General features: G+C 41.4%; 3 long non-coding RNA genes across 6 annotated transcripts; all 3 read left to right on the forward strand.

The window, feature by feature from the left end:
- Positions 1–854: 854 nt before the first annotated feature.
- Positions 855–1434, forward strand: LOC144901191 (uncharacterized). Its single transcript, XR_013629338.1, has 3 exons — positions 855–998; positions 1107–1172; positions 1346–1434. It is a non-coding gene; the product is annotated as an uncharacterized LOC144901191 (long non-coding RNA).
- A 3001-nt stretch (positions 1435–4435) lies between these two features.
- Positions 4436–6319, forward strand: LOC144901192 (uncharacterized). The gene is made up of 5 exons (XR_013629339.1): positions 4436–4485; positions 4718–4964; positions 5390–5458; positions 6007–6058; positions 6140–6319. It is a non-coding gene; the product is annotated as an uncharacterized LOC144901192 (long non-coding RNA).
- Positions 6320–7900: 1581 nt separating this feature from the next.
- LOC144901193 (uncharacterized) lies at positions 7901–21955 on the forward strand. 4 transcript variants are annotated; one of them, XR_013629342.1, is made up of 9 exons: positions 7901–8100; positions 8177–8289; positions 8460–8537; positions 9000–9027; positions 10442–10481; positions 11184–11297; positions 11382–12602; positions 21450–21501; positions 21583–21955. It is a non-coding gene; the product is annotated as an uncharacterized LOC144901193 (long non-coding RNA). The 4 variants fall into 4 exon arrangements; XR_013629343.1 differs by lacking the exons at positions 21450–21501; positions 21583–21955 and adding exons at positions 13769–13820; positions 13902–14110; XR_013629341.1 differs by lacking the exons at positions 21450–21501; positions 21583–21955 and having other exon boundaries at positions 11382–11570; positions 11716–13735.
- The last annotated feature ends 361 nt before the right edge of the window (positions 21956–22316 follow it).

Below are 22316 nucleotides of genomic sequence, written 5' to 3' on the forward strand. Positions count from 1 at the left end.
TGGCCGTGAAGCCCGGTACCCAACAGAAGTTCCAGAGGACTTTCTGGTTTGTGAAATGCAGTATTAAGTTTAGTTACATTATGAAGAATTAAAGTTGTTATTATGAAATTGAAGAAGTAATATATTTCCATGCTGTTTTCTTTTATATTTAATGTATTTGTAGAATGAAAGTGTTGCATGAGCTATTGTCTATTTTACAGATGGACAGTAATGTGGAGGATTACATTGGAGCGGAGACTGTTTGCGAGGACATTAGGCGGCTTGATGTGATCCTGGACACAGTCCTCAAAAACGTGTCCCGATCTCAGCAGAGAGCGGTGCAACAGATTAGTTCAAAACGGAAGCAAGTCAGCTTCACAGAGGGTGACAGAGTGTTGAGACAGAATGTGAGGAGCCAGCAGCGTAAGGGTGGGAAGCTCGAGTCCAATTTTCTTGGGCCCTTCACCGTCACAGCAATCAACGGGAAAAGTGCTGATCTCCTTGGGGACAATGGAGTGGACTACAAGAAAATCAGCATAGACCACCTGAAGCATTTCAGGCAGGAGACTCCACGGATTCCACATAAAATTGGAGCACTGGAGTGCCAATCCGCTGCCACTGCTGTCAATGTGCCAGGCGTGTCTGTCCCCACTGCCACTGTCCTCACAAGACCTGCAGTCATTGTCGTCTTCAACTTTTGAATGACAGACTTTAGATTAAGTATATCTTGGATTGAGAGTACTGATCAAATGTGTGTGTGTATTTGTTTTTTAATTAGTTGTTCTTACTAGGCACCTCTGGGCCATATTTTAATCCATGAATACATACATGAGTGTTTAAATATGTTTCTGTGTTGTGTGGAAACAAAATGTTATCTTTTTGTTGTCTTTAAGGTGATAAATGCATATCTAACGTTGCTTGTCCGGCGATTCACCAATGCCAACAGCGGTGATCAAGCTGCTGTCATTGACAGCTATGAAATGACACGTATTTGGACTCACAACACCTCCAAGCTCAAAGTTAGTAGAGAACATATTTTTCTAATTAAGTAATAATTACACAATTGCTTTTTATAGTCGCATTTTACTTTATAATCCTTCAAGTTGTTTGTTTGGATTGATTTTCAGATGGATCCGATGCAGTTCAATATTATTGTGGGGATTTTTAACCAACATCATCACTGGATGTTAACGGTAAAGCTTTGACTGTCGCTTTGAATACCTATAAAATAGTCCTTATTGGGACTGATATGAAGTTTATGATTACAGTTTAGGAAACATTTTAAACAAATATGAATCTGTTCATTCATTGTCTCAATTGGTGGTAGTTGTAGTGGAAAAGTTGTAAAGTTGTTACCTTCCAAAAGGTCATATATCCTCATGAAAAGAGGACCTTGTTTGTGGATCCATTTGGGGAAACCCAAGATAAAATAAAAAGATGCCTGGAAACAAGAAGAGGGAATGTAAGGTGTCAAGGTGGACATGTGGTACCCTTCCTCATGGACTTCAGGGTGATGGCACATCATGTGGTGTGTTAGCCTTGAAAGTGAGTACAGTTGCAGTTGCATATAGCCAGACTTTTAATGTTGACTTAATCAGTCTGTCTTATGCACACATACAGTGCATCCGGAAAGTATTCACAGCGCTTCACTTTTTCTACATTTTGTCATGTTACAGCCTCATTCCAAACTGAATTAAATTCATCTCTTACCTCAAAATTCTACACAAAATACTCCATTATGACAATGTGAAAAAAAGGTTTTTTTGACATGTTTTGAATTTATTAAAAATAGAAAACAAAAAAATCATATTTACATAAGTATTCACAGCCTTTGCCATGAAGCTCAAAATTGAGCTCAGGTGCATCTTTTTTCCTCTGATCATCCTTGAGATCTTTCTACAGCTCAATTGGAGTCCACCTGCAGTAAATTCAGTTGATTGGACATGATTTGGAAATATAATAACTGTCTATATAAGGTCCCACAGCCTTTGAGGGCCAGCCTTTAGGGTTTTGTATCTTTTGTCCCCTTTTAGTTCTCACGTCGGTTTTGTAATAAATCCATCAGTAAAAGACGAGAACTAGTAGCTGTCTGATCGTTGCACATCCGAGGGAGTTACACCTTCCTTTACATTTGCAGGAAATGATTCCAAATGTGGGAAAGTCCAAATCTGTAAATGTAATACCTTCCCACAAATGGAATATGAGACAAAATACTGATCTTTGTGGTTGTTGTTGTTGTCTATTTGTTTACTTATAAACCTGCCAATAGTGACTGAATGTTGACAAGCAACCCGCAGGTCAGAAAGTGACAGAGCAGTGTCCCAAGTTATTAATAACACACACACACACAGATCATGCTCATCATTTTAAGGGCTATGGCTACAAGCCTATGCTGGTGGCTTATGAGAGCCAATGTTTGAACCATTTCATGTCTGCATATCAAAAGCCAAAAACTTGAATAGATAGACAGTCCATTCTTTGAAGTAGGCCTAATGAAAACATTAGTCAAGATTTAAGACTGGCCTATGCTCTTTTTGATAGTCACATGGACCAAGACTGTCTGTGACAATTCAAGTATGACTGACAAATAAATCATGACTGTAACTTCAATGAATCTACCATTGTGAATGCAGGACAATGAGAATTGCCATGTAGGCTACCGTAAGTAACAGAACATTTCCCAGTGTTACTTTATGTTACATTATATTTCATCAACGGCCTTTCAATGAAGTGTGATGTCATTGTTGATGATTTGTTGCAGCAAATAAATGAATGTATGGGTATGCTCCACCACTCTGCCAATCAGAACAAAGAAGACGCACTGACAGGCTACAACTTTGGAAGAACTTTTCACTCATTTCCCGGTAAGTCAGCATGATGTATTTTGTATGGATGAATTCATTGAAATCTCAAGATATATGATGGTTTGGCAGTAGTTTTAAAGCTCAGTCCGCTATATTGTCAAAAGTGTCACTCTTGTATTTTTTTCCTCTTATACAGCATGATACTCCAAAACAATTAGCTGCACCACATACAGTTGAAATAAAAGTCTATGGTCACGTCGCGGTAAAACAGTTCAACTTTGCAACAACTTTTCACTCCTTTCCCGGTCAGCAAGCATGATGTATTTGGTGTCAATGGATTGGTTGAAATCTCAAGATTCATATAATACCACTGGTTTGGTGCTACCTTTGAGTCCGCTAGATTGTCAAACATGTCCATGTTGCATTTTTCTCTCTTATGCAGTACGCTAGGAGCCTCCAGCACGCTAGGCCTAATGTTTGTAAACATTGCCAATCATGAATTGTTATTAGTAAGGATCATTTTACATGGTTATGTTTGAAGATGTTTTGCTTAATGTTTATAGCCTGTACTATTTACAGCATCATTTAGTTTGTTTTCACAAAATGCAATTTGATATTGTAATACTTTACATTACAGTTGTGGTGTACTGGCCACCGGTCCAGGGTGTACCCCGCCTCTCGCCCCCAAGTCAGCCGTACTATGTACTATGTACTATGTACTATGTACTATGACTGTTGTGGTCAGAGGTGTAAATGTTCAGAAATCCTATGTGTTTGATTGTAGGACCTTCTGGGCTGTGACCTGTCTGAGACTTCAGGACCATAGACAGCGATGGTCACAGACTGAGTGCTGTCAGTCTTAAAGGTACTATATGTAAGAAATGTGTAGATTGATTGATTTTTGAAAAAATGGGACATGGGAGATGATAGCCGTATGGCTAATTTGCACTTCCCATTGGCAGCTTGGTTTTGAACATATAAATCACATTATTCATAAAACATGCAAGGTTATGTGTTTCATGCGTATTATATTGCAACTTGCCCAAGTGCACACTAGATATAAAGTGCTATTTTCATTTCACAATTCTCAAAACATTTTACAATCATGAAATACCAACAATGGTCATTTTATAATACTGAGAGAACTAGAACAGAAATATAAAGTGCTTGTTGAATTGCACGTTGCTCTCCTGCCTAAGAATAAAAGATAAATGATGACAGAATTACAGACTTATGACATACTACAATAATGAATTAGCAGTTATAATTTGTGGCTACCCAACTATGTAAAAATGCAACATTATAACATACAATAGATAATAACACACAACAAATCAGCAGCAGTGGACAAGTTAAAAATGATCACAATCAGTGGCAACGGGTTTGATTTTCCAAAGTTGAAGATGCTTGGAAAATGAAGCAATAGTGGGTAGATCAGGCACTTGGTGTGGAGTTCCAAGCGCTGCACGCAGAACAGAGACACCTAGTGCCAAAAACGCAGAACTACAGCACACAGACTTCCCACAATGCCATTTTTCTTAAAGGGCCATGACGCACTTTCCGGAAACGATGGTCGCAACATTCAGATGAAGCACGGACGGCCGGAAGCCCCGCCCAGCACGCGATAGAGCGGTTTCAAATAAAAGAGGGATGGCCTGAGGGCAACCTGCTTCTTACGCACTTTGAAGAAAATTGAGCAAGTGTGAGTAGTAAGTACGCAAACTCTCTGTACTCTTTGTACACACTATTAAAACATTCTAATTGTTAAATGGCTTTAAGTGACCTTTAAACGGCATACATTGAGCTAGCTTAAGTAGCACACGGCCTTCAACTTCAGAGGCTCATATTCAAAAAACTAAAGCAGACAGCAGGCTGAATTCTATATAGTTTGAAAGCATATTGACTGCGCTTTCCCTCCTTTTTTTGTTTTACAGAACTCCCTTCTATGGCAGGAGGCTGGTCCACCGGTCACACCTGTAATTGATTGCAGCAGCTACTAACAGTGAACATGGCCACCTTGTGCCATGCCATTCTGCGCATGCGTCAGAGGATCGTTTGAGCTCAGACTTCCCAAGGCGAAGTTCGAGGGCGCCATGTTTTCACGGGAAGACGATGGAAGACGACGGAAGACGACGTGGACAGTCGTTTAACAAGGAAATTCATCGACGTGGAGCCATATGGGTAGGTCATATGCTTATCTGACTTGTTTTCTGTCACCTTTCCTGTTCCTGTTCAATGTTTACGTCAGTGTCATAATGTGACATACGCGACGTTAGCATTAGCTTACCTTTAGCCAGCCAGCCAGCTAGCTAGCTAGCTAGCTAGCTATCAACTGCGAGCTGTTTTCGGTTGCAGAACAGGAGATTTTTATGTTTATTAAATGTGTAAGGATTCGTCCCTTTTATATATGTTATGTGATTATTTTGGCAGCAGCAGTGTCCTCTAAGCCATGGGAACCGCGTGTAGCTCAAACATTTGTTGAAGTATGCTAGCGACCTGAGTCTTGTGGATACCGTCGGGGAGCGGGAGTTTTTGTTTGTGACAAGTATTCCATGGAAGTGAATTTTGGAACTTTAATTTCACCTATACACATACACGATCTCTAGACACCTGGGGTGAAGGACGCGCCACAGAGAGGCCGCCGCCGGGGTCAAGGTGGCCAACCCCTACAGAAGGTAACATTACAATATGTATATGGTTATTTGAATCTGGAAATGGCAGTTTAGCCTTTTAAGTTTTATTGATTTAAAGAGTTGGATAATGGAGTTCCTCAACGATATCCCGTTGTGAGGAAAAAAGAGTTTTGTTTAGGTTAGGTTTCAAGACACAGATGAAAAATGTGTATTAACCCATAGATGCATAAGTGGGTCAAAAATGACCCAGTCAGGTTGTTTTCTTGAAATATCTTCATAATGAATTTTTTTTATCATTTCATATTCCGAAAAAAAACATGTTTTCAATATAATACCATTCAAATTTTTAACTTACCTTTTATACATTTCAAGAAATATGGACTCTTATGGAAGAGTGTAGGGTCCAGTCACTCATGCATCTTAGGGTTAAGAACTAAGTTGATTTTGAGTGTTTTGTTTAAAAAAACAAAAACAAAAAAAAACCCAACAAATATTGTCAAGCAGCTTTGTCGTTTGGACTACTAACCATTGTGATGATTTTAGATTTTGTAGTTGCCATAATTGAAATGATTTCTCCATCCATTTAACAGAATGCTGAAGGATGTTGACGCTCAAGAATTTGGTCCCAACAGCTTAGACAAGGTAAGATTACAGTACAGCTGTTGAATGACACCAACATGGTTTAGTTATTCATTCATTTTCTATGTCTCTTATCCTCACTAGGGTGGGGGTATGCTGGAGCCTGATTTGGGGCGAGAGGCGGGGTACACCCTGGACCGGTGGCCAGCCAATCCCAGGGCACATACAGTGCATCCGGAAAGTATTCACAGCGCTTCACTTTTTCCACATTTTGTCAAGTTACAGCCTCATTCCCAATTGTATTAATTTAATCTCTTACCTCAAAATTCTACACAAAATACTCCATTATGACAATGTGAAAAAGTTTTTTTTTTACTTTTTTGAATTTATTAAAAATAGAAAACAAAAAAATCACATTTACATAAGTATTCACAGCCTTTGCCATGAAGCTCAAAATTGAGCTCAGGTGCATCTTTTTTCCACTGATCATCCTTGAGATAATAACTGTCTATATAAGGTCCCACAGTTGACTGTGCATGTCAGAGCACAAACGCCAAGCATGAAGTCAAAAGAACTGTCTGTAGACCTGCGAGACAGGATTGTCTTGAGGCACAAATCTGGGGAAGGATACAGAAACATTTCTGCTGCTTTGAAGGTCCCAATGAGCACAGTGGCCTCCATCCCTACAGTGAAGCATGGTGGTGGCAGCATCATGCTGTGGGGATGTTTTTCAGCAGCAGGAACTGGCAGACTAGTCAGGATAGAAGGAAAAATGAATGCAACAATATATAGAGATATCCTGGATGAAAATATTGCTGCATTCATTTTTCCTTCTATCCTGACTAGTCGAATAATGGGGGCCACTGTGCTCATTGGGACCTTCAAAGCAGCAGAAATGTTTCTGTATCCTTCCCCAGATTTGTGCCTCAAGACAATCCTGTCTCGCAGGTCTACAGACAGTTCTTTTGACTTCATGCTTGGCGTTTGTGCTCTGACATGCACAGTCAACTGTGGGACCTTATATAGACAGTTATTGTATTTCCAAATCATGTCCAGTCAACTGAATTTACTGCAGGTGGACTCCAACTGAGTGTATAGTAGACACCAAACGTCCAGAAGGAGGCGACTGGCACACTAGTGTGGGAAGTCCATACCTGCATGAGGAAAGTGGAAGTCAAAAAATAATCATTCTAATAATACGATTCCCAATTAAGGGAATAAATCCCAGGTCTTTGGTTTAGTTATGAAATGTTGAATTCATTTCACAGGTGCCTCAACCTGTGGCTGTGTTGTGTTTTTGTGCACCGTCATCTGGAAGTAAATACAGCTTTACTACAAATGCAGTGAAGCTGTTCTGGTTTGAAATAATGTTTTGTAGAAGATGTGTTAAGATCATTTCATTCAAAGAAGGCCATCTTAAAAAAAATACTACACAATCATATTAGAAAAGTGGTGTAGGTGGTAGCTTAAATCATGTAAATATTACTTATAATTTGCTCCAAATAAAGTCAGGGAAAACTAGTTAAACAATCCTGAAAAGCGAGTACATTTATATGGATTTTGAAGTAGATTCAAAGGTAGTTTGGGGTCAAATTTACTAGCAAAGAGTACCTTTTTCATTCAAAAAAAGTAAATTTGACCAGAGTATTTCCCAAGGAAAAGTTGCTTGGGAATTGTGCGTGCAAATTGTTACCTAGCTTTTCTCAAGTAAATGGCACTCCAAATTTTTTTCAGTGTACTGCCCAGTGGACCGCGACCTCCTCCAGCTGTTTTTGGGAGTTCTTTTGTCTCTGGACTGCTCCATGGTATGCCGTCTGCCCCCATCGCCTTGCTTTTCCTTTTTTGGACTGCACTAATGAATACAGATATTCTGGCTGCCACATGAATTACATGTGCAGCATTTTTGGTAGGTTGAGCATTGTTGCACTTCCACCTGAATTGGCATCAGCTGTTGGGGCTCGATTGCGAGGCGGTGCCAGGGTTATTGATGGGTCTTGGCGTCACCGGGGCGCTCATTGTTCCTTGCTGTTCACCTGTCGAGGCTGTGTTGGCGCGCTCCGGTGGCGTGCTCTGGTCTGTCGTGCCATCAGCAGCGTATGTGAAAGGTAGGCATAAAATTACTGGGCGTGTACCGGTGACAGTGCATCATGTGACCGCAGCCATGGTTGTTTTAATTTGCAGCGGGATTGGTTGTTGAGGACCTGGCGTGCATTTTGGAGGGCTTGCAGGAAGTGCAGTGTCAGCCTCTTGAGGCTAGGATTGCACTGGCTGTGTGTTAAGCTACCTTTGCTCCGGTAAGCTGCCGATGCTTTAAACAAGCAGAAAGCTAACTCAAGCACCATGTGTTGTGTTTGTGTAGCTAAAAGTTATTCTCTGCAGCAGAAAGCTAACTTTAGCACCACATGTTGTCTGTCTCAAAGTTAAATGATCTGCTTAGATAATTATTTTTCTTTTTTGTGGTTAGCACAGAGAGGTTGTCACGTTCCGGCTTGGGAGCTTTACGGCACGACCCCAGGATGCAGAGATGAGGACCCAATAGCAGGTAAAAAGGCATTTATTGTTGATACTATGCAGCAGACCAACGCACTAGCATGTTCAACAGCGAAAACATCAATGACCCAACAAAGAAAGGAGCGCACCTGAACCAAATAGGCATCACAAATAATGAGAAACGGGTGCGGGAGATAATGGACATCAACTGAAAACACAACAGAGCAACACAGGAAGGAAATACAAAACAAGGGCATGAACGAGGAACTGAGGAAAACTAAGAGCTGTCACGAGGGGGTGACAGACGTTAAACTATTTGTTGGCAAATTCAGGTTCAACATTCAGGCTGTGTGTGTGTGTGTAAAATGTTGCAGATTGAATAGTTTAACAGGCTAACACATAATATTGTTTGAAGCAATGTCGGTGTGTTCTGTTGTACTTTGCTAGCTCTGACAGAGGTTTAAACTTCAAAAGTGGTGCCCTGTCAAATAATATTTTGTGTATGTGTTTTCAGGTTGCTGCAACGAACGTGACTTGGCACTGTAAGTTCTGTTCAGCTTTTTTTTTTTTTTACCACTAGAACATCTATTTAAACACTAGATTGCAGCACAACCACTTTTCAAAAATGAGCCCCCTCCCATGCCTCCATGATGATTGCATGTGCACATTTCAGACACTTGGTGCGCTGAGTAGTCACCTGTCAAGATATCATACTCAAAAACAAAACAGCGGTGCAAGGGAAAATCAGGAACTTGTGACTTTTTAGTGTCCTTTATGCCCATCTGAGCAACCATTTTCAGTCTGTACTCCTCAGTCACATAAGATCACACTTAAAAAAGCACGACACAGAGGTATAGTATATAAAATAATTATCTAACCAGATCATTTAACTTTTAAATAGACACAACACATGGTGCTAGAGTTAGCACAAATGTATACTCTTCATTGAACGCCATAAAAGTAGAGTGCACCAGGGGAGTCTTGCATCAGACTTTTCTAGTGACATTGTCTTTGAGCATACTCACAATCAACATGCTTTCGGCTGGCTATATTTTCCTAATAACACGGTATCTATAGACATTAACTGTAGATACTGTACAAGGTGAGCTGATCCAAGAGCAGCCCCAGTCCTGTTTATGTGAATGATTATATTTTGTTGTTGTTGACATGTGCTGGCAATTTGCTCCTCATGTGCTGGAATGTTGTTGACAAATGGTATGACGTTATTGTACATTTTTAGATGCACGTAACCGTCACTTGGCGCGCGCGCTTTTATTTTGAATTTCTTCCAAACCCCGCCGACGGCAGCAGTCCGCAGTCGCAGCAGCAGTGCGCTTTCGTCACTGAGTAGCATGTCTTTATCTCTATCATGTAATATTCTCGTATTAAACCAACATTACCACAGACGTATTGTGAGCTAAGCCAATGGTAAATTTGCAAAAGTGCCTGTTTGAACTGTGCTAATGTTCTAGCTAACAAGTGTTTTGGCTAACCTTCTAACTAACAAATGGTTGAGCTAACGTTTATAGTTAGTTAAATAAACAAAGGTGCAGTAGTACTATGGTGCCAGATATTGACCCCAGTCATTTAAGAAGGGACGTTTTTTTTGGTCTTGTTTATGATAGTGTTACTCAACAGCTTGATGTGTTGCTTTCAGGGATTCAATGAGTTTAATTATCATCTCATCAGTTGATGTGTGTGAGTGCATATGTCATAACTTAAAAGAGAGTTAGGAGTCTTAGGAGAGAAAAAGTCACCCATTGTTCAACATCTAGGCTGGCCGGACAGTCATAGCTAGTATATAGTTCGTGCTAAAATTGGGAATTTGACCTGAAATTGTATTTTACAGTTGGTGGGTGAATGTTGACCACAAAGCATTTACCTGTGCAAAAACAATAATTATAGAAAGTGCCCCTTGTTAACTTCTCTCAACCATTGTCTTCCTGTCCCATTTAGAATTGTCCAGATGACACTGCCAGAAAGTGTTCTTTGCCACGTGAGTCATTGAAATGTATTAGTGTGCCACATTTGCACAATGTACATGTTGTCAGTTTGTGCTCATCTGTCATTTTCAGTTCTGATATTACTGCACTTGCAAGCTCAAATTGTAGTAGGCCATGTGACGTGCATGATGACCCCTAGTTGGCAGTGCATAGCAGGTAGAAATCGCAGTACATTATAGTGACCACTAGATGGTGATATTTACCGAGTAGAGTAGCAGCAGTGCATTAAAGTGACCACTGGATGGTGCTATTTACCGAGTAGAGTGGCAGCAGTGCATTAAATTAAAGTGACCATTAGATGGTGCTATTTATCGAGTAGAGTAGCAGCGGTACATTAAAAAGACCACTAGATGGTGCTATTAACAGAGTAGAGTAGAATAGCAGTACTATAAAGTGACCACTAGTTGGGTTTACATAGCAAGTAGAAACAGCAGTAGATTACAGTGACCCCTAGTTGGCGGTACATAGCAAGTAGAATCAGCAGTACAGATGGGGCTATTCACCAAGTAGAATGGCAGCAGGGACCACGGACTGACTTTTAAAAACAAGGGCCGCTGGCTTTAAGTAGCCAATGTCTTGTGACTTTGTATTAACCACAAGTGATGATCCCCCGTTGACAACCAGGGTTAGGGTTAGGGTCCGGGGTTGGAGTCAGGGGTTAGGATGAACTGAAGTGTTTGTGCTGTCTTCTACAGGCTGGATGAAGGCCAGCCTTGCTAGCGCTCTCCACTCACACCAGGCCTGTGGGGCAAAAACAGTATCTGCAGCTTCAACTCTGGGTTCTTCTCCCCGTCTTAACCAATGGAAGGGTTAGGATGCACTGATATGTTCATGCTGTCTTCTCCTGACAATAGAGTCACAAGTTAGCAAAGGTGGGGTGTCTGTGCTTCCAGGTTCTTCTGTTGATCCCGAAGGCCAACACCAGTTTTTCCACCTTTGTGGGAACGATTGCCTTGGCAAGAAGATCCTTGGCATTCCTGAAGGTGTCCCCCGGAAAGCTGTCCACCTGCAGGTCTGGGAAGTCATTTGGTGGGAACTGGGACAGATTGGAATCTCCCAGGATGACGAATCTCTTCCGCACGGCAAGTTGCCAATCGACCATTTTCCTGGTGGTGTGCCGATGACGCTGGACCAGTTGCTTTTGGCTCCCGCCGATTGAGCCGGACATAGAACTGTCGTAGCTGATGTCCGCCAGTATATCTTCTCATTGGCCTTCTTTTTCCGCAGGTGACTCCCTTGGTGGCGTAAGTAGTGGGGCGTCGTCAAGCAAATTCTCTGACTCCCAACAGCAAAGGGCCTATGTGGCCGGAGTTGGTAGGGGACCGGTGGGTAACCGATTCCCCTCGCGCCATCTGATCCAAGAGCAGGGACAGCTGGTCACCGTACTCGTCGGATTCCTCTCCCGGTGGCTGACCTTGGTCGAGGTTTTTCTCTTTCCTGGTGCGTTTGCGCTGGGTCAGCGGGGGTGGTGCTGGAGTCTCAGGGATTTTTTCCTTTGGCGGTAAGGATGTTTTGCAGGTCTTGGGATGGAATGAGGGTACCCAAGTTTGTTTGGGTTAGGGGTCTCAACGGAAAGCTTGCAGCCGAATTCGTGTAGGCGGAAGTCGGTTCTATGTTTATACGACCTTCCGTTGGGGAGTTACTGGCGAAAAACGTCGCCCATTGAGATTGCATTGTTGGAAGCAGCAGTCCATTAAAGTGACCACAAGATGGTGGTATTTACCGAGTAGAATAGCATTACTTTAAAGTGACCACTAGTTGGCAGTACATACCAAGTAGAAACAGCAGTACATTACAGTGACCCCTAGTTGGCAGTACATAGCAAGTAGAAATAGCAGCCTCCCCCCTCCCTCACCCCCTGCCTTCCTCATTTGGGCCCAGCCTTCCACACCCCAGTCCCCGAGCCCCCCCAGCCTTCTACATTTAGGCCCAGCCTCCCCCACTCCCTCACCCCAGCCCCCCAGCCTTCTTACACTTGTGCCCAACCTGTGGAGGGCAGTAATACGCCTTGGAGCGTTGAAACAAAAGAGGAAGAAGACAGACTGGCAGAGAATGGTGGTATCAACGGACCAGCTAACCGAAGGAAACATGAGTAGTCTGCGCTGCGCCGTTGGGTAAGTAGTCAACATAGATCTCGTTTGAATGTTTGGGTTAGGGTTTTAGGGCCATGGTTAGAGGAGGGTTTTAGGGCCATGGTTAGAGGAGGGTTTTAGGGCCATGGTTAGAGGAGGGTTTTAGGGCCATGGTTAGAGGAGGGTTTTAGGGCCATGGTTAGAGGAGGGTTTTAGGGCCATGGTTAGAGGAGGGTTTTAGGGCCATGGTTAGAGGAGGGTTTTAGGGCTGGCTAGGGCTCGTTTGGGCCAGGGCTCTTTAGGTTGTGTCACTACTAGGTGTTACTACCCCAACCTTCCATAAGTGGGTCAAAAATGACCCGCATGCATTTTCTATGGAATCCAGTAGGAACCATTGATTCTTATCTGATCTTTGGCCGTCAGGAATAAATGAACTGTAGACCACACAAACTATATCAGACGTGTCACCCCTCAGGAAGATGATTTGACACATCAAGTGCTGATACATGTATTATCTTCATATGATATTGTGTTTGTCCTTAATGACTGTTAGTATTATCAACAAATTAGCCTACTCTATAACTAGCTGACACTAGCTGGCTAACATTGCTAAATGTATCGTTGGGCATACTTTATCAATAGCTAACACTAGCACAGTTTTTGTAAAGTATTATATGCAGTATAGGTATTACACCTGTCAGAGATACTGTCAATCTGGAATACTATAGCATTGGAATACTGTACAACAGTGCAAAACAATGTCCCTTCTGACTAGAAAGAGTCCACATGGCCTTCCGCTATGTATGGGACCTGTTCCTGGTCAATTTTCTATTGTTGTACGGGATCATTTTCTTTTTCAAAGATATTAAAAAGTGAAAAATGAAGATGTTTCTAACATGAAATTATTCTTGTGTGGTCCTAAATATAATACTAAATATCATCCAAGTGATTATTCCGAACCAAAATGGCTTAAAACACATTGATTCTAATATGGGTCATTTGTGACCCACTTATGGAAGAGTGTAGGGTCCAGTCACTCATGCATCTTAGGGTTAAGAACTAAGTTGATTTTGAGTGTTTTGTTTAAAAAAAAAAAAAAACCCAACAAATATTGTCAAGCAGCTTTGTCGTTTGGACTACTAACCATTGTGATGATTTTAGATTTTGTAGTTGCCATAATTGAAATGATTTCTCCATCCATTTAACAGAATGCTGAAGGATGTTGACGCTCAAGAATTTGGTCCCAACAGCTTAGACAAGGTAAGATTACAGTACAGCTGTTGAATGACACCAACATGGTTTAGTTATTCATTCATTTTCTATGTCTCTTATCCTCACTAGGGTGGGGGTATGCTGGAGCCTGATTTGGGGCGAGAGGCGGGGTACACCCTGGACCGGTGGCCAGCCAATCCCAGGGCACATACAGTACATCCGGAAAGTATTCACAGCGCTTCACTTTTTCCACATTTTGTCAAGTTACAGCCTCATTCCCAATTGTATTAATTTAATCTCTTACCTCAAAATTCTACACAAAATACTCCATTATGACAATGTGAAAAAGTTTTTTTTTTTACTTTTTTGAATTTATTAAAAATAGAAAACAAAAAAATCACATTTACATAAGTATTCACAGCCTTTGCCATGAAGCTCAAAATTGAGCTCAGGTGCATCTTTTTTCCACTGATCATCCTTGAGATAATAACTGTCTATATAAGGTCCCACAGTTGACTGTGCATGTCAGAGCACAAACGCCAAGCATGAAGTCAAAAGAACTGTCTGTAGACCTGCGAGACAGGATTGTCTTGAGGCACAAATCTGGGGAAGGATACAGAAACATTTCTGCTGCTTTGAAGGTCCCAATGAGCACAGTGGCCCCCATTATTCGACTAGCCAGGATAGAAGGAAAAATGAATGCAGCAATATTTTCATCCAGGATATCTCTATATATTGCTGCATTCATTTTTCCTTCTATCCTGACTAGTCTGCCAGTTCCTGCTGCTGCTGCATGATGCTGCCACCACCATGCTTCACTGTAGGGATGGAGGCCACTGTGCTCATTGGGACCTTCAAAGCAGCTGAAGTGTTTCTGTATCCTTCCCCAGATTTGTGCCTCAAGACAATCCTGTCTCGCTGGTCTACAGACAGTTCTTTTGACTTCATGCTTGGCGTTTGTGCTCTGACATGCACAGTCAACTGTGGGACCTTATATAGACAGTTATTATATTTCCAAATCATGTCCAATCAACTGAATTTACTGCAGGTGGACTCCAATTGAGTGTATAGTAGACACCAAACGTCCAGAAGGAGGCGACTGGCACACTAGTGTGGGAAGTCCATACCTGCATGAGGAAAGTGGAAGTCAAAAATAATCATTCTAATAATACGATTCCCAATTAAGGGAATAAATCCCAGGTCTTTGGTTTAGTTATGAAATGTTGAATTAATTTCACAGGTGCCTCAACCTGTGGCTGTGTTGTGTTTTTGTGCACCGCCATCTGGAAGTAAATACAGCTTTAGTACAAATGCAGTGAAGCTGTTCTGGTTTGAAATAATGTTTTGTAGAAGATGTGTTAAGATCATTTCATTCAAAGAAGGCCATCTTAAAAAAATACTACACAATCATATTAGAAAAGTGGTGTAGGTGGTAGCTTAAATCATGTAAATATTACTTATAATTTGCTCCAAATAAAGTCAGGGAAAACTAGTTAAACAATCCTGAAAAGCGAGTACATTTATATGGATTTTGAAGTAGATTCAAAGGTAGTTTGGGGTCAAATTTACTAGCAAAGAGTACCTCTTTCATTCAAAAAAAGTAAATTTGACCAGAGTATTTCCCAAGGAAAAGTTGCTTGGGAATTGTGCGTGCAAATTGTTACCTAGCTTTTCTCAAGTAAATGGCACTCCAAATTTTTTTTCAGTGTACTGCCCAGTGGACCGCGATCTCCTCCAGCTGTTTTTGGGAGTTCTTTTGTCTCTGGACTGCTCCATGGTATGCCTTCTGCCCCCATCGCCTTGCTTTTCCTTTTTTGGACTGCACTAATGAATACAGATATTCTGGCTGCCACATGAATTACATGTGCAGCATTCTCCATCCATTTAACAGAATGCTGAAGGATGTTGACGCTCAAGAATTTGGTCCCAACAGCTTAGACAAGGTAAGATTACAGTACAGCTGTTGAATGACACCAACATGGTTTAGTTATTCATTCATTTTCTATGTCTCTTATCCTCACTAGGGTGGGGGTATGCTGGAGCCTGATTTGGGGCGAGAGGCGGGGTACACCCTGGACCGGTGGCCAGCCAATCCCAGGGCACATACAGTACATCCGGAAAGTATTCACAGCGCTTCACTTTTTCCACATTTTGTCAAGTTACAGCCTCATTCCCAATTGTATTAATTTAATCTCTTAGCTCAAAATACTCCATTATGACAATGTGAAAAAGGTTTTTTTTTTTTTACTTTTTTGAATTTATTAAAAATAAACAAAAAAATCACATTTACATAAGTATTCACAGCCTTTGCCATGAAGCTCAAAATTGAGCTCAGGTGCATCTTTTTTCCACTGATCATCCTTGAGATAATAACTGTCTATATAAGGTCCCACAGTTGACTGTGCATGTCAGAGCACAAACGCCAAGCATGAAGTCAAAAGAACTGTCTGTAGACCAGCGAGACAGGATTGTCTTGAGGCACAAATCTGGGGAAGCATACAGAAACATTTCTGCTGCTTTGAAGGTCCCAATGAGCACAGTGGCCCCCATTATTCGACTAGTCAGGATAGAAGGAAAAATGAATGCAGCAATATTTTCATCCAGGATATCTCTATATATTGTTGCATTCATTTTTCCTTCTATCCTGACTAGTCTGCCAGTTCCTGCTGCTGCTGCATGATGCTGCCACCACCATGCTTCACTGTAGGGATGGAGGCCACTGTGCTCATTGGGACCTTCAAAGCAGCTGAAGTGTTTCTGTATCCTTCCCCAGATTTGTGCCTCAAGACAATCCTGTCTCGCAGGTCTACAGACAGTTCTTTTGACTTCATGCTTGCCGTTTGTGCTCCGACATGCACAGTCAACTGTGGGACCTTATATAGACAGTTATTATATTTCCAAATCATGTCCAATCAACTGAATTTACTGCAGGTGGACTCCAATTGAGTGTATAGTAGACACCAAACGTCCAGAAGGAGGCGACTGGCACACTAGTGTGGGAAGTCCATACCTGCATGAGGAAAGTGGAAGTCAAAAATAATCATTCTAATAATACGATTCCCAATTAAGGGAATAAATCCCAGGTCTTTGGTTTAGTTATGAAATGTTGAATTCATTTCACAGGTGCCTCAACCTGTGGCTGTGTTGTGTTTTTGTGCACCGTCATCTGGAAGTAAATACAGCTTTACTACAAATGCAGTGAAGCTGTTCTGGTTTGAAATGTTTTGTAGAAGATGTGTTAAGATCATTTCATTCAAAGAAGGCCATCTTAAAAAAATACTACACAATCATATTAGAAAAGTGGTGTAGGTGGTAGCTTAAATCATGTAAATATTACTTATAAATTGCTCCAAATAAAGTCAGGGAAAACTAGTTAAACAATCCTGAAAAGCGAGTACATTTATATGGATTTTGAAGTAGATTCAAAGGTAGTTTGGGGTCAAATTTACTAGCAAAGAGTACCTCTTTCATTCAAAAAAAGTAAATTTGACCAGAGTATTTCCCAAGGAAAAGTTGCTTGGGAATTGTGCGTGCAAATTGTTACCTAGCTTTTCTCAAGTAAATGGCACTCCAAATTTTTTTTCAGTGTACTGCCCAGTGGACCGCGACCTCCTCCAGCTGATTTTGGGAGTTCTTTTGTCTCTGGACTGCTCCATGGTATGCCTTCTGCCCCCATCGCCTTGCTTTTCCTTTTTTGGACTGCACTAATGAATACAGATATTCTGGCTGCCACATGAATTACATGTGCAGCATTCTCCATCCATTTAACAGAATACTGAAGGATGTTGACGCTCAAGAATTTGGTCCCAACAGCTTAGACAAGGTAAGATTACAGTACAGCTGTTGAATGACACCAACATGGTTTAGGTTATTCTATGCTTTACAGTGTCAAAACCTTTTTTCAAGTCGAAGATTGGTTTGAAATTGGAAACGGACAAGGATCTACGTTCTTATATATTGAATGACAGCTGATGCCTTCCATACACAAGGAAAAACTGCCGCAGAAATTGAGAGAGTGAGATTTGTGGTTACAGGAGTTATTGATGTACAATTGAGTTCTTTCAACATAAAAGTATCAATGCCCAATCTGCATCTTTTGTTTTAGAATATTTAATCCTTAATCCATTTGTAGAAAGCTTGCTGGCCACAGTAAAGTAGCAACTCGTCACATTATGAATACATGTACCAGATGATAAATGATGAGTTTTGTTGCTCCATCAGGTTACATCTGGAGGTGTTTGATAAAGACATGGACATGAAGGATGACTTTATGGGAAGGTACTGCTTCCAGTACACATTAGTAGTGTTGTTATTATCGATACTGTCACATACTGCAACTGCTTGATAATACTGCTTACTACCTCCAGCGCAGCGATGCCAGTATTGAGAAGAGCACCGCCATCCTCCTTTATCTACACTTTATTGTCCGATTCACAAGAAAAATTATGTCACACACTTACAGTATATTAAAGACAGGTTGTAGAATTTGATATGGTTGGAATCATTTAGAACATTCATGTAGAACGCAAATGATATTAAATATATATGTATAAATATCAAATATTGCAGTGTAAATAAATAAAAATAAACATGAATTAGAGAAAAGAAATCCATTCCATTATCAAGTGGTTGAAATAATTGTCATGTTTCTCAACATGCAGGCTGAAGGTCAAACTGAAGGACATAATTGATTCTCAGTACACGGATCAGGTATGGAAACGGCTTATATTATTGTCATTGAATTGTTCAAGCATTCAAAGGATTGTGTGTGTTTTATGTATCAGTGTATCAGTACACGCTCAGTGATGTCAAGTCAGGTCGCGTTCACCTGATCCTGGAATGGCTTCCAACAGCCTCGGAGGCAGACCAACTGGATAAGGGGGGTGCTTCCAGAAGAAGAAAAAGCGTACTAATGCTTCATTCAACTATAAAAAATACTAATATCGAACCATTCTCTTCAGATTCTCAAGTTCTACTCCAGGCAGTCCTACCAGAACAAAGCCGTTCCATCTGTGGGACTTTTGTTTGTCTTCATCGAACAAGCAGATGGTTTACCAGTAAGTGAGTCGAGGAGGTACTGAGGAGGCATGATCTGTGTTTTATTATGACCCATGTGGCGTGTCAACAGGTGGAAAAGAGTGGAAAAGAGCCAAAAGTGGGAGCGGATATGCTTCTTGGAAAAACATCCCACAAAACTACTGTGAGACTACTAAGCGTGGCAACTAGCCAAATAATAACCAGGGTATTGGCATCCGGGACTAACACGTCCATCTTTGCTGTAGGTGTGTGATCGCACGACATCACCTCAGTGGAATGAGGCGTTCTGCTTCCTGGTTTATGACCCTAGAGAAGAGAATGTTGTTGTCAAGGTAAGTTAACAATATTATTTTTAGTATTTCCACCATGTGATATCAACAAACTTGACTTGTATTACTACCTTTACACTTTGTTTCTCCAGCTCTCTCACAGCTGGACGTTGCCCATGGGTTCCTTAGTCGTCCCAATCAGAGAGCTGCTCTCGGAACCAGAACTGGTCCTGGATCAGTGGTTCCATCTGGATGGCGCCTCCCCAGAGAGTCAGATTCTTCTTCGAGCTGAACTCAAGGTAGGCGATCTCTCATTCTAGTCTTAACTCGCACCAGACTTCACATGCAATTGTTGCAGATGCTGATTCCGAGCAAATGTCCTCGTGGTGATCATGAGGCTAAATTCACTTCCAAAGACTCCGACCGCTCGACTGAGCAGCAGAAACGGGAGGCAGATGTGATGCAAAAGTGAGCGCTGCGTATATCCAAGCACACTAGTCTCAGGTCTTATTTGGTTTTCATGCTACATTGGGTTCTTAGGTCAAGTTTGGTGGACACTCCGGTAGAAACTCTTTTCTATGTCTTATCCTCACTAGGGTTGGGGTATGCTGGAGCCTGATTTGGGGCGAGAGGCGGGGTACACCCTGGACCGGTGGCCAGCCAATCCCAGGGCACATACAGTGCATCCGGAAAGTATTCACAGCGCTTCACTTTTTCCACATTTTGTCAAGTTACAGCCTCATTCCCAATTGTATTAATTTAATCTCTTACCTCAAAATTCTACACAAAATACTCCATTATGACAATGTGAAAAAGTTTTTTTTTTACTTTTTTGAATTTATTAAAAATAGAAAACAAAAAAATCACATTTACATAAGTATTCACAGCCTTTGCCATGAAGCTCAAAATTGAGCTCAGGTGCATCTTTTTTCCACTGATCATCCTTGAGATAATAACTGTCTATATAAGGTCCCACAGTTGACTGTGCATGTCAGAGCACAAACGCCAAGCATGAAGTCAAAAGAACTGTCTGTAGACCTGCGAGACAGGATTGTCTTGAGGCACAAATCTGGGGAAGGATACAGAAACATTTCTGCTGCTTTGAAGGTCCCAATGAGCACAGTGGCCTCCATCCCTACAGTGAAGCATGGTGGTGGCAGCATCATGCTGTGGGGATGTTTTTCAGCAGCAGGAACTGGCAGACTAGTCAGGATAGAAGGAAAAATGAATGCAACAATATATAGAGATATCCTGGATGAAAATATTGCTGCATTCATTTTTCCTTCTATCCTGGCTGGTCGAATAATGGGGGCCACTGTGCTCATTGGGACCTTCAAAGCAGCAGAAATGTTTCTGTATCCTTCCCCAGATTTGTGCCTCAAGACAATCCTGTCTCGCAGGTCTACAGACAGTTCTTTTGACTTCATGCTTGGCGTTTGTGCTCTGACATGCACAGTCAACTGTGGGACCTTATATAGACAGTTATTGTATTTCCAAATCATGTCCAGTCAACTGAATTTACTGCAGGTGGACTCCAATTGAGTGTATAGTAGACACCAAACGTCCAGAAGGAGGCGACTGGCACACTAGTGTGGGAAGTCCATACCTGCATGAGGAAAGTGGAAGTCAAAAAATAATCATTCTAATAATACGATTCCCAATTAAGGGAATAAATCCCAGGTCTTTGGTTTAGTTATGAAATGTTGAATTCATTTCACAGGTGCCTCAACCTGTGGCTGTGTTGTGTTTTTGTGCACAGTCATCTGGAAGTAAATACAGCTTTACTACAAATGCAGTGAAGCTGTTCTGGTTTGAAATAATGTTTTGTAGAAGATGTGTTAAGATCATTTCATTCAAAGAAGGCCATCTTAAAAAAATACTACACAATCATATTGGAAAAGTGGTGTAGGTGGTAGCTTAAATCATGTAAATATTACTTATAATTTGCTCCAAATAAAGTCAGGGAAAACTAGTTAAACAATCCTGAAAAGCGAGTACATTTATATGGATTTTGAAGTAGATTCAAAGGTAGTTTGGGGTCAAATTTACTAGCAAAGAGTACCTCTTTCATTCAAAAAAAGTAAATTTGACCAGAGTATTTCCCAAGGAAAAGTTGCTTGGGAATTGTGCGTGCAAATTGTTACCTAGCTTTTCTCAAGTAAATGGCACTCCAAATTTTTTTTCAGTGTACTGCCCAGTGGACCGCGACCTCCTCCAGCTGTTTTTGGGAGTTCTTTTGTCTCTGGACTGCTCCATGGTATGCCTTCTGCCCCTATCGCCTTGCTTTTCCTTTTTTGGACTGCACTAATGAATACAGATATTCTGGCTGCCACATGAATTACATGTGCAGCATTCTCCATCCATTTAACAGAATACTGAAGGATGTTGACGCTCAAGAATTTGGTCCCAACAGCTTAGACAAGGTAAGATTACAGTACAGCTGTTGAATGACACCAACATGGTTTAGTTATTCATTCATTTTCTATGTCTCTTATCCTCACTAGGGTGGGGGTATGCTGGAGCCTGATTTGGGGCGAGAGGCGGGGTACACCCTGGACCGGTGGCCAGCCAATCCCAGGGCACATACAGTACATCCGGAAAGTATTCACAGCGCTTCACTTTTTCCACATTTTGTCAAGTTACAGCCTCATTCCCAATTGTATTAATTTAATCTCTTACCTCAAAATTCTACACAAAATACTCCATTATGACAATGTGAAAGTTTTTTTTTTTACTTTTTTGAATTTATTAAAAATAGAAAACAAAAAAAATCACATTTACATAAGTATTCACAGCCTTTGCCATGAAGCTCAAAATCCAGCTCAGGTGCATCTTTTTTCCACTGATCATCCTTGAGATAATAACTGTCTATATAAGGTCCCACAGTTGACTGTGCATGTCAGAGCACAAACGCCAAGCATGAAGTCAAAAGAACTGTCTGTAGACCTGCGAGACAGGATTGTCTTGAGGCACAAATCTGGGGAAGGATACAGAAACATTTCTGCTGCTTTGAAGGTCCCAATGAGCACAGTGGCCCCCATTATTCGACTAGCCAGGATAGAAGGAAAAATGAATGCAGCAATATTTTCATCCAGGATATCTCTATATATTGTTGCATTCATTTTTCCTTCTATCCTGACTAGTCTGCCAGTTCCTGCTGCTGCTGCATGATGCTGCCACCACCATGCTTCACTGTAGGGATGGAGGCCACTGTGCTCATTGGGACCTTCAAAGCAGC

This window comes from Doryrhamphus excisus, linkage group LG10 (assembly GCF_037039965.1).
Source record: "Doryrhamphus excisus strain RoL-2023G ecotype Guam linkage group LG10, RoL_Dexc_Guam_v1.1, whole genome shotgun sequence".
NCBI lineage: Eukaryota > Metazoa > Chordata > Actinopteri > Syngnathiformes > Syngnathidae > Doryrhamphus > Doryrhamphus excisus.